This window comes from Oryx dammah, unplaced genomic scaffold (genome assembly GCF_014754425.2).
Source record: "Oryx dammah isolate SB20612 unplaced genomic scaffold, SCBI_Odam_1.1 HiC_scaffold_28, whole genome shotgun sequence".
Classification (NCBI taxonomy): Eukaryota; Metazoa; Chordata; class Mammalia; order Artiodactyla; family Bovidae; genus Oryx; species Oryx dammah.
Genome location: NW_024070212.1, coordinates 25736081 through 25748658, shown reverse-complemented (window position 1 = coordinate 25748658; position 12578 = coordinate 25736081).

The window sequence follows — 12578 nt, the reverse complement described above, 5'->3', positions numbered from 1 at the left end:
GTCTTAGAGTCAGTGTTCCCACTCCAAAGGCTCAGGGCTTGATCTCTTTGAAGATTCTTACAGCTTCCAGTAGCTCAGTAGTCCAGCGAAAAGCAGAGCTATGCCAATTGCTCAGGTCCTCATGAGGCTGAAATTAAGTTTGTTAGTCAGGCTATGTTCCTTTCTGGAGTTTAAGATCCTCCTCTAAGCTCACATGATCATAGACAAAACTCAGTTTCTTGCAGTTACAAGAATAAAGTCCCAGTTTTCTTGTGGGCAGTTCTTAACTTCTAGAAGCCACAGGGACCTCACAACATGACTGCTTCATACTTCAAGGCCTGTAGGAGCCATAAGTTTGTTTTTTATATTTATAAGTCTGTTACTATTTTGTAAATAAGTTCATTTATATCATTTTCTAAAAACCAAGACTCCACATTTGAATGATGTCATATGATATTTGTCTTTCTCTGTCTGACTTACTTCACTTAGTATGATAATCTCTAGATCCATCCATGTGTGTGCTCAGTCATGTCCAACTCTGTGACTCCACGGACTGGAGCCCATCAGGCTCCTCTGTCCGTGGGATTCTCCAGGCAAAAATACTGGAGCAGGTTGCCATTTCCTCCTCCAGGGGATCTTCCTGACCCAGGGATTGAACCTGCATCTCTTGTTTCTCCTGCATTGGCAGGCAGATTCTTTACCACTGAGCCACCTGGGAATCCCCTAGGTCCATCTGAAAGTGAAAGTGAAAGTCACTCAGTTATGTCTGACTCTTTGCAACTGCATGAACTATACAGTCCATGGACTTCTCCAGGCCAGAATACTGGAGTGGGTTGCCTTTCCCTCCTCCGGTGGATCTTCCCAACCCAGGGATTGAACCCAGGTCTCCCACATTGCAGGCGGATTCTTTACCAACTCAGCTATCCAGGGAAGCCACAGGTCCATCTAAGTTGCTGCAAATGGAATTATTTCATTCTTTTTATGGCTAAGTAGTATTCTATTGCAGAGAAGGCAATAGCACCCCACTCCAGTACTGTTGCCTGGAAAATCACGTGGACGGAGGAGCCTGGTAGGCTGCAGCCCATTGGGTCACTAAGAGTTGGACAAGGCTGAGCGACTTCACTTTCACTTTTCACTTTCATGCATTGGAAAAGGAAATGGCAACCCACTCTAGTGTTCTTGCCTGGAGAATCCTAGGGACAGGAGAGCCTGGTGGGCTGCTGTCTATGGGATCACACAGAGTCAGACATGACTGAAGTGACTTAGCAGCAGCAGCAGTATTCTATTGACACATGTACCCCATCTTCTTTATCCCTTCCTCTGTCGATGGATGTTTATGTTGCTCCCATGTCTTGGGGATTATAAATGATGCTGCACTAAACATTAAGATGCATGTATCTTTTCAAATTATGGTTTTTTCCAGATATATGTTCGGAAGTGGGATAGCTGATTATATGGTAGTTCTATCTTTAGTTTTTTAAGGAAACTTCATGCTGTTCTCCATACTGATTGTACCAGTTTATATACGCACCAACAATGTAGGAGGGTTTCCTTTTTTCGGCACCTTCTCCATCATTTATCATTTGTAGTTTTTGATAATGGTCTTTCTCACCAGTGTGAGGTGGTATCTCACTGTAGTCTTGATTTATGTTTCTCTAGTAATTAGTGATGTTGAGCATCTTTTCATGTGCTTTTTGGCCATCTGTGTGTCTGCTTCTTTGGAGAAATGTCTATTTAGGTCTTCTGCCCATTTTTCAATTGGGTTGTTTGTTTTTTTTTTATATAGAGCTGCATGAACTGTTTGTATATTGTGGAAATTAATCATTTGTCAGTTGATTTATGTGCAAGTGTTTTCTCCCATTTTGTGGGTTGTCTTTTGTTTTGTTTATGATTTCCTTTGTTGTGCAGAAGTTTAATTAGGTCAGCTTTGTTTATTTTTGCTTTTATTTTCGTTACTCTAGGAGGTAGATCAAAGAAGATATTGCTGTGATTTATGTCAAAGAGTGTTCTGCTTATGTTTTCCTCTAAGAGTTTTAGTGTCTGGCCTTACATTCAGATCTTTTATCCATTTTGAATTTATTTTTAAAAAACAAATTAAATCAATGAAACACATATATTTGTTTTATTTTAAAATATAAATAACTGAATCTGCATTTTGTCTTTTAGTACCTGCCTGGGCTCTCCAACACCCCACTCCAGTACTCTCACCTGGAAAATTCCATGGATGGAGGAGCTTGGTAGGCTGGGGTCCATGGGGTCACTAAGAGTCGGACTCGTCTGAGTGACTTCACTTTCACACACTGGAGAAGGAAATGGCAACCCACTCCAGTGTTCTTGCCTGGAGAATCTCAGGGACGGGGGTGCCTGGTGGGCTGCCGTCTACGGGGTCGCACAGAGTCGGACACGACTGAAGCGACTTAGCAGGCTCTCCAAGATCTGCTCTACCTGTCTGCCAGTCTCCTCAGACTCTTTCCAGGGCCTTGCTCCTGCCATGTGCCATGCCCCGCCCCTGACTCCCTACCTTCCCCTGTTTTCCCTCCACTCTCCCTCTTCTTTAAGGAAGCAGTCCCCAGCCTTTTTGGCAGTAGGAACCAGTTTCACAGAAAACAACTTTTCCACAGACAGGAGGGTGGAGGGTGAAAGATGGTTTAGGAGGTGATGCAAGCAATGGGGAGCAATGAAGAGTGGCAGATGAAAGCAGTAAGGGAAAAATTACTGCCCATTACAGAGTAATCTCCAGAAGTTGGTGACGGACAGGGAGGCCTGGTGTGCTGCAGTCCATGGGGCTGCAAAGAGTTGGACACAAATGAGCAGCTGAACTGAACTGGACAGAGTCAAGAGCCTGTAGATCTCCAAATCAAGACTTCCCTACTTAGTGATCAAACCCCTGCTTGGTTGGAAATGTTGAAGAGGAGCTGGTGAGGGATAGAAGATGCCATGAGAACTGTAAAATGCTACTGCAAAAAATCTCTGGATACCAAGGGAAGATGACCATCTGAGGGAGTGGATAAAGTCAAAAGTTTTAAAGTCAAAGATGCAAAAACAGTGGTTCAGTTGCTAAGTCATGCCTGACTCTTTGCGACCCCATGGACTCCACCACACCAGGCTTCCCTGTCCTTCACTATGTCCTGGAGTTTGCTCAAACTCATGTCCATTGAGTCAGTGATTTTATCTAGGTATCTCATCCTCTGCTGCCTCCTTATCCTTTTGCCCTCAATCTTTCCCAGCATCCGGGTCTTTTCCAATGAATCGGCTCTTCGCATCAGGCAGCCAAAGTATTGGAACTTCAGCTTCAGCATTGGTTCTTCCAATGATATTCAGGGTTGATTTCCTTTAGGATTGACTGGTTTGATCTCCTTGCTGTCCAAGGGACTCTCAAGAGTCTTCTCCAGCACCACAATTTGAAAGCATCTATTCTTCAGCACTCAGTCTTCTTGATGGAGTCAATGAAAATTTCATGGCTGCCTTAAATTAAATTTTCTGGCCATTTCACACGGCTTAGTTCTCCCATGAAGAGAAAGTATATGGTTTATGGGTTAGATTAGCCATGTCTATAATTTCCTCTGATATTTGTATTTAGAAGCAGGTGCTGTGAGAAGCTAGCAGACCAAGGATAAGGTATGGGGAGTAGTCAGGTTGAGTTGCAGACCTACTTAGCCCCTTTCTTGCTATTTCCCATCCTAACCCAGCTCCCTTCCATCTGTTATGGCCCTGACCTCTAAAGCACAAACGTCACTGTAGCTTTGGCACCAGCAGCCTCAGTGGTTTCAATAACATGGCTCAGGAACTCAGATGAGGGATGGCATAAAACAACAGTGAAAACATGTGCCCTAGAGGGATTCAAGTAGGATAGTACTCAGTCCTTGCTCTGCTATTAACCAGATGCATGACCTTGAGCAAGTAGCCCCTCTCTCTGCAGGTTAACTAGGTGTACATAACTGAGACTCCTTCTTCATGAACATTCTCTATTGAATTCTCAACTTCACCTGTTTTCTTAGACTTTGAACTTCTAGAAGCACTAGAGGTTACCCAGAGAGAAAACAAATTTACTGAATGAAGGAAATTCAGCATACACATCTTTCATCTCTCATCAGAGATTTCATAAGCAATTACTAGAGCATTTCGCCCATTTTCTAACTTAATCTCATGATGTTTATTGAAGGCTTATTACATGTTAAGCAATTGGATTAATATTTTGGAACAAGAATTATAAATAATATTAACAATACTCTTATGTATGTTATATCCTTAACTCAGTTCTGGGGAGGTAGGTATTATTATCCCCATTTATATAGAAGAAAACAGATGCTGATGGATTAAGAAAACTGGCCCAAGGCATATAGCAAGTAAACAACAGAGCCAAGACAAAAACCCATGGTGGTCTGACTTCAGAACCCTAATACTTTACTAAGATTTACTGACTCAACTGGAAATTATTATAGGTGGCTTAGAAAGAATGAATAATTACCACATGATCTGATACAACAAGTCTGCTGCTGGTCTAAGCAGTGTTTTCTCTTCCCTCTCCTGGAAGGCAGGTTTGCTTTCCAACCAAATTGTAACTTCCCCCAGCAACCCCTAATTCAGCTGTTTACCTGATTCCTGTTACAGCATCTCCGGAGGTTGGATGGACAGCTGACCCACCATGCAGGCCTGTTTGTCTTAACCCCTTAAGCTAGATTCATTGTCTATATGGAAATTGTCATTTTCACAGGAAGGAAAATGAACCTCCTTTACAATTTTACAATATTGCCCAGAATGTGGATTCCACATTCTACTGAGCTAAAGAAACTTTGCTAAGAGTTCTCAGTGATATTTATATTGTGGTTGTTATTTAAACTGAAGGGCTGCTGAGCCACTTGACCAGACAAAGGGATAGATGACAATTTAACTTTCCAGAGGTGCAGGTAGCAGGAACCAGGGAGCTCTTGCTCTGTGGCTGAGGCCTGGACCTCAGAGTGAAAGGAGAGTCTTAAGCCACTTTGTGTGGCTCTGGGAGCCTATTGGTTCCAACAGATATCTTGGAAGTCAATAGAGTACTTTCTGGGGCCGAGTAGCAGGAACAAAAGGAGACAAGTTCAGTTTAGCTTTGTGGATTCACCAACTGAGGCCCAAAAAGAACATTCTGCTCATACATGTGAGGCAAAGGAAAAGAGTGTAACTGCTGTAAGCCTGGGTTTCCCAGCCATTGTTGTGCATTTTTCCCCAGTATTATAACCCCAGTGCCTAGAGCAGGGTACAGTTCATGGCCTAAATCTGGCCACAGGCTGCTTTTGTAAACAAAGGCTTATTGAAATAAGCCGTGCTTATTCACTACATATACTGTCTTCAGCCGCTGCTATACTGCAAAGGCAGAGATGAATGAATCATTGTGACTGACCACCTAGCCCATGAAGCCTAGAATATTTACTGTCTGGCCTCTTATAGAAAAATTTTAATATCCCTGATCTAGAATATTACCTCTATCACAACAGATGCTCAGCAAATACTTAATGAATGAGTGAAGCATTTTCTCTGTTGGTGCCACAGACCTTAGTTTGGAATATAGAGGTATAGAGGATGGGTGCATGCTTAGTCATTCAGTCGTGTTCGACTCTTTGTGATCGCGTGAACCATAGCTGCCAGGCTCCTCTGCCCATGGGATTTCCCAAGCAAGAATGCTGGAGTGGGTTGCCATTTCCTCCTCCAGGGGATCTTCCCAACCCAGGGATCGAACCCGTGTCTCCTGCATCTCCTGCTCTGCAGATGAATTATATACCACTGAGCCACTGGGGAGGCCTTGGTATAGAGGACATGGGCGTAGAATTCAGAACGGGGCAGATCTGGCTTCAAGTCCTGGTTCCACCATCTCCAAGCCCTGAGACCTTAGGCATGTTATTGGCCTTCTCTGCATTTCCTATGCCTCATTTGTAAAACAGCAATAATACTAGGCATTTATGATGAAAGAATAAATCACATTCTGCATAGAAAGTGCAGAGACTGGCTCACATGGCTGCTGAATACACGCTACCTAGTTGTGAGTAACATCTAGAAGCCTTTGGTGACAGAGGCTCCGCTCCGACCATTTGGACACTGTGAAGAGGGACCTGGCAGTCAGAAGATTCTTCTACCACTTGTGAGCTCTCTGCAGGAGGGGAAGGGCAAATTCAGAGATGATTGTTAGCTCAACATTTAAACCGGTAAAAAGCTACTCGTCAGACAATGTACATGTGGTGATATTTAAGATGATGTATGAATAGGCAAGATTTAATAGCTATAGACTTTCAGGTGTTCTTCCAATGGTGAAAAATAATGATCCATCCATATTTTCTCACATATTCCTCTGATGACCAATTGTGAAAAACTTCCTTGAGTCAGGGCCAAGCTACCTGAGGTGATAGGAACCCACAGGAGCTACCTGGTCACAGAGGGACTGACCTTGACCCTCTTCACTAGCTGGTGATCAAGTCCCCAAAGAGAGAAGTGTTTTCTCATCTCCTGCAGGTATGGCCGCTTTGTGCTGTGGGTGGTATTATTTTTTTTCTGGTAGGATCTCTTAATGTGTCCTAGAAGTCTCTAAGCCCTCCAATTCCCCAGGTTAAACCAGAAACAAAATAATCACTGGCAGGTGAAAATCCACACTAGAAAGAGACTGAGTCAGAAACATGTTGTAACTGAGGACTAGAAATACCCATATGGATAGCTTCCCTGATTCTGAGACTTTGTAAATTACTCCACACGCCTGGTTGCAACATACCAGTTTATCCATTTTTTTTTTTTTCACTCATGTAGGGAAGAATATGGCAATTTCCAGAACTCATTGGGACTATGCTGGCAAGTGCATTTTCATATGTGAGAATGGCAGCTAGAGACTAACCCCAGCCCTCATTCACATGCATCAAGCTCTGACCCCTAACCCCCAAATCCCAGCTCTCATTAAGAACCACTCATCTCCACCATGTAGAATTCAATTATAGGAACCTCTAGGGTCTGAGAATCTTCAGTTTGTTCTGACAAACAGAGGCTTTCCCTTTTAATAAAGGGAAATGAAGAAATACAATCCAGACTTGCATTTCTTCATGTTTTTATTTTCTTATATTTTAGGATTCATGATACTATAATCCCCTCTCCTGGGAGTCAATTGCCACCTCTCTACAGAAAGAAACACTGAGAATTTTCTATCTCTAAGGTTTTCTCCTAGGGCTTCCCCAGTGGCTGAGCAGTAAAGACACTGCCTGTGATGCCAGAGATGTGGGTTCGATCCCTGGACTGGGAAGATCGCCTGGAAAAGGGAACAGCAGACTTCTCCAGTATTCTTTTTTAAAATTTTATATTTTATGTTTAATTGAATGATAATTACTTTGCAATATTGTGATGGTTTTTGCCTTACATCAACATGAATAGGCCATAGGTATACATATGTTCCCTCCCTCTTGGAGCCCTTGCCACCTCCCGCCCCCTCCAACCTCCCTCTCTACCCCACCCTTCTAGTGGATAAACCACTCCAGTATTCTAGCCAGGAGAATTCCATGAACAGAGGAGCCTGGTGGGCTACAGTCCATAGGGTCACAAAGAGTCAGACACGACTGAAGCAACTGAACACACACACACAAAGTTGTCTTCTGGACCACATCTGTTGGACCTTCAACCACAAACATCAATTATCAGCTGATAACTAGACCACCAGGAGAAGGCAATGGCACCCCACTCCAGTACTCTTGCCTGGAAAATCCCATGGATGGAGGAGCCTGGTGGGCTGCAGTCCATGGGGTCGCTGAGGGTCAGACATGACTGAGCAACTTCACTTTCACTTTTCACTTTCATGCATTGGAGAAGAAGGTGGCAGCCCACTCCAGTGTTCTTGCCTGGAGAATCCCAGGGATGGGGGAGCCTGGTGGGCTGCCATCTGTGGGGTTGCACAGAGTCAGACACGACTGAAGCGACTTAGCAGCAGCAACAGCAACAACTAGACCACCACCTGCCACCAAGCACATGACCAAACAGCCACAAAACTCAAACATGTTTCTATATCCTTCCAGAAAGCACAACATATGCCCCAAATGCTCCCATAAACATCCACAGACCAATTTCAAACTATATGAGGAAAAATCCTTAAAGCTTCAGCAGGCTTGGCAGCTGATGGGAGTGGGAGGAGCTTTGAGGGAGGGAGTCTGGAGTAGTTCCACGTTCCACACTCAGGCACGAACTCAACATCTTTCTGTGAGTCTTCCATCTTCAAATGAGAGTACTGTCTCCTCTCAAGCAATCAAATGTTGAGATATCTTTGCTCAATAGGACAGTGACCTAGCCCAAACAGGTAACCTGTGTGCCTGTGTGCATGCTAAGTCACTTCAGTCTTGTTCGACTCTTTGTGACCCCATGGACTGTAGCTGGCCAGGCTCCTCAGTGTAGACAAGAATACTGGAGTGGGTTGCCGTGCCCTCCTCCAGGGGATCTACCCAACTCAGGGGTCAAACCTGCGTCTCCGGCAGCTTCTGCATCGCAGCAGATTCTTTACCACCAGCACCACTGGGAGCCCCTAAACAAGTGACTCTAGGCTCTAAATTCCCCATTAATTGAAAAATAAGCCCTTCTCTGCAATGCAATAAAAATAAAGTAGGTGATATTTGTCCAAGGTCTGAAAAACAAGAAAGAGGACTAACAAGGACCAAGGAACCCATGGGAACTACCTGGTCACAGGGAGACTGACCTTGGCCCTGTTTACCAGCTGGTGGCTGAGTCTCCAAAGAGGGAAGTATTTTCTCATCTACTACAAGGGTGGCCCTTCTGTGCTGTGGGTGGTATTATTATTTTTTTCTGGTAGGATCTCTTAATGTGTCCTAGGTGTTCTGAAAGAAGTCTCCAAGTCGTGTGTGTGTGTGTGTGCGCGTGTGTGCGCGCGCGTGCGCGTACACGCTCAGTCATGTCCAACTCTGCTATCCTCTGGATTGTAGCCTGCCGCGCTCCCCTGTCCATGGAATTTCCAGGCAAGAATACTGGAATGGGTTGCCATTTCCTTCTCCAGGGCATCTTCCTGACTCAGGGATTAAACCCACATCTCCTGTGTCATCTTAATTCCTTGCCTGTGACTGTCCTTGCTCTTAATTACCCGTTGAACTGTCTCAAAATAGACCAGGGCAAAGGCATGAGTAGCCTTCAACAAGAAGATGGCTTTTCTTCAGGAAGTAGGAGGCCCGTAAACAAGCCTAGAGGGCTTAGTTGATGATAGTGGATGGGATTGCAGGCTTTCACAGAAGCCGCCTACATTATTTTGTGCAAAAGCCTCAAGGAATTAGCAGAGCCTTTCTGCAGATAACACCGTGCCTAGGACTTCAGGGCTGGCCTCTTCGGTTCCAGGGCTCAGAGTCCCTCCAGGTGGCGGAGGAATATCCACGCTAGTGAATCTGAAGGCTCGTTCTGCTCAGCTGGACCCACCCTGTCACTGCCTCGGTCTGGGCACTGGCCTCATTTTTTGTGAAATAGAGTTCTCGTCTCTGAATAACACATTTTCAGCCCTGCGATTTTTTGGTGTCCCCCTACCTAAAGCCAAATTATGGGAGATAATTAGACTCTTAATTAGCACCTTAGTGCCTCCACTGGCACCCAGACTGCGCCCTGCTGATCTTTTGCTCTCACGCTCTCATCTGCCCCCATCGGCTGGGTCCTTTCTGTTCTACGCTCACCTCCAACTCTTCTCCCAGATCACCCGGCCTGTCTGCTTCCTGCCCTTGGCCTTTTTCATCACCTTCAGAAATGCTTCCTCTTCCCTTAGGCGCTCCTGGACGGGTAACAGGAGAGGCTGTGTTTTTCTTGTTCCATTCCAGCTAAACTTTCAAGCCCCACTCCCAAAATATCATCTGAGAAAAAATGTCAAAGCAATTTTTAAAAAGACAGTTGGTAGAGTCGGGAAGACAATCACAAAATTGCTAAGAAGGGCCAGAGGGAGCATCTCTCCACCTTCCTGTCCCACCCAAGCAAGGCTACAGGCAGACTGGGCTGAGAATTTGGTAAACTTTGGGAGGGTAGGAAACGGATGTTGAAGTATCTGTAATACCCCTAGCTTGAAGTCTACATGTTTATATTCACATACATTTATTCACCTGGAAAGTGAGAGGTCATCATGGAAAGCAGGCTTTCTTTTCGCCTGACTCCTGATCCACTAAACCCCAGCCTTCTACACTCCTATTTTCTTATTTCTTTCTCTCTGCTGTTAACTCATACAACTTTTTTTATTATGCAAATAAACCACCAAAATACTTTCTAGAACAAGACAGGTCTTAATCACATTGACTCACTCTCTTTATTAATATGCTCCCATCCCTGCAAATAAACACAAAAGTCCCCCTCAAACAACTAAGAACACATACAAAAAAGCAGCTGGTAGACATACAGAAATAAACATGAAAGGAGGTGCCTGTCCACTAATAGCCTGAAGTATTCATTTAGGGGCACCCAAAGATGAGCAGGTTGACATGCACAGGTCCATTCAGAACACTGGGTGAGAGGGTGTCTGAGAGCTGACGTGAGGTCTCAGCAGGAAAGAGATGGAGAGGGATCCAGTGGGTGTGAGAAATCCTGCACAGTCAGCCAAGAGACCTAGGGGTGTGCTCCTTAATTGATATTATTATGATGGTCTGCAGCTTTCCCAGTGGTAAAAAATCTGCCTTCGGTGCAGGAGACTTGAGTTCAATCCCTGAGTAGGGAAGATCCCCTGGAGAAGGGAATGGCTACCCACTCCAGGATTCTTCCCTGGAGAATCCCATGGACAGAGAAGCCTGGCAGGCTACAGTCAATAGGGTCACAAAGAGTTGGACACGACTAAGCGACTAACACTCCCTCCCTGAAGTGTCTGTACAGAGTAGTTTGTCTGTCTATGGCTGTAAACCTCCAGAGAACAGGACTGGCTCCCCGTCTATGCTGGCTATGCTCCATCAGGCACCAAGCGGTTATAGCTGATAATGATGAGGGTGGGCAACTCTGTGTCATGAGTTTGTTGACTGACTAAATGACCTAACTCCCAGACCCAAGTGTAAATGCCTGATGAATTAAAGAATATTGTAAAATACACTTCCTCCAGGCTTTACTGAAGCAGGAGCTCCTCATCTGGTTGAAATGGTTTTGGTGTCACGCTCCTGAAAGGCAGATGTGCTTACAGAGCTGCCAGTAGCCTCTTCAGCCCTAGAATTGCTTCGATGAGAGTCCCAGAACTTGAAGGCGCCTTGAAACGACACAGTGTTTTCATTGATTATTTCTGCATCAGCCTCCCTCAAGAGCAGAAAGGGCTTGAACATTATTCACTTTTGCATTTCCAGAACTTGGAGCCATGCTAGAAGAGTATGGGTACTCCAGAAGTATTGATTTGAGGGAATAAGTGAGCTTGAGCCTAGACTGGAGTTCAATCCAGAACCAACCCCGACTCCAACCCTCTTAGGAGCATCTCAGACAGGTGCCGAGGCTCTCATTAAGCAAAAATGCTGGAATTTCTACCCCTGGCTCCTGCAAGCATTTGCGTTCGTAAACTCTACAGTAAATATGATTGTAATTCCAAGGTGGTGAGTGGTAAACTGAGACCCAGAAATGCTGCAAACACTATTTGGGTCACATTGCTAGCAAGAGGTCTTCCATGTTCTTAGAAAGTGTTAGTCACTTAGTCGTGTCTGACTCTTTGTGGCCCCACAGACTGTAGCCCGCCAGGCTCCTCTGTCCATGGAATTCTCCAGGCAAGAATGCTGGAGAAGGTTCCCATACCCTTCTCCAGGGGATCTTCCCAACCCAGGGATCAAACTCGGGTTTCCCACATTGCAGGTAGATTTTTTTTACCATCTGAGCCATCAGGGAAGTAACCACTAAGTTAATCCTTCCACTGTGATTGTCTGCATGTCTATTGGTTAATCACTTCAGTGCTCAGGTGGGAGTTTTCTGGTCTGTAAAATGAAAATAATGAAACCTACTTAAAATAATAGTAAGATCTAGATGATGTATAAATAAACAATAAGCAGAAAATGGTAAATATGCTTTCTAAAGAATTCACCCTTAAAAATTGAACCTAAGAGGCATATGGAGAATTTTCTTACCTAAATCAACTTAGGTAAGAAGTTATATAGAATCTCCTCCTTGAATTAATTAAAATAGTGATCAAGTCACCCACTTACCCTTCACTCATTCAGCAAATGCATCTCAAGGGTCCTCAACGTACTTGTTTGTACCAAACAACAGGGAAGCCTCGTAGTGAAATGGACTTTGAGACAGAAGGCTTAGACTGACAGCCTCACTCTTCTCTTGGCTAACTGAGTGAATGTGGGCAAGTCACTTAATTGCTTGGCCTTCCAATCCCATGGACAGAGAGGCCTGGAGGGCTGCAGTCCATGGGATCACGAGAGCTGGACATGACTCAGGGAAGAAACAACAACAGTTTTGCTCTCTGTAAAACAGAAATGATAACATCTAACCCACTCAGTTGGGATATTTAAATAAGATTCATTTACAAAAAGAACTAGGTCCAGTCTCTGTTACAATGTACACACCTACAAAATCATAGCTACCGTTTCTATCATTGCCTTACAATACAAGGGCAGGGCAGGGGGAAAGGTAGAGCCCAGCTCAGCAGTAGCCACAGCAAT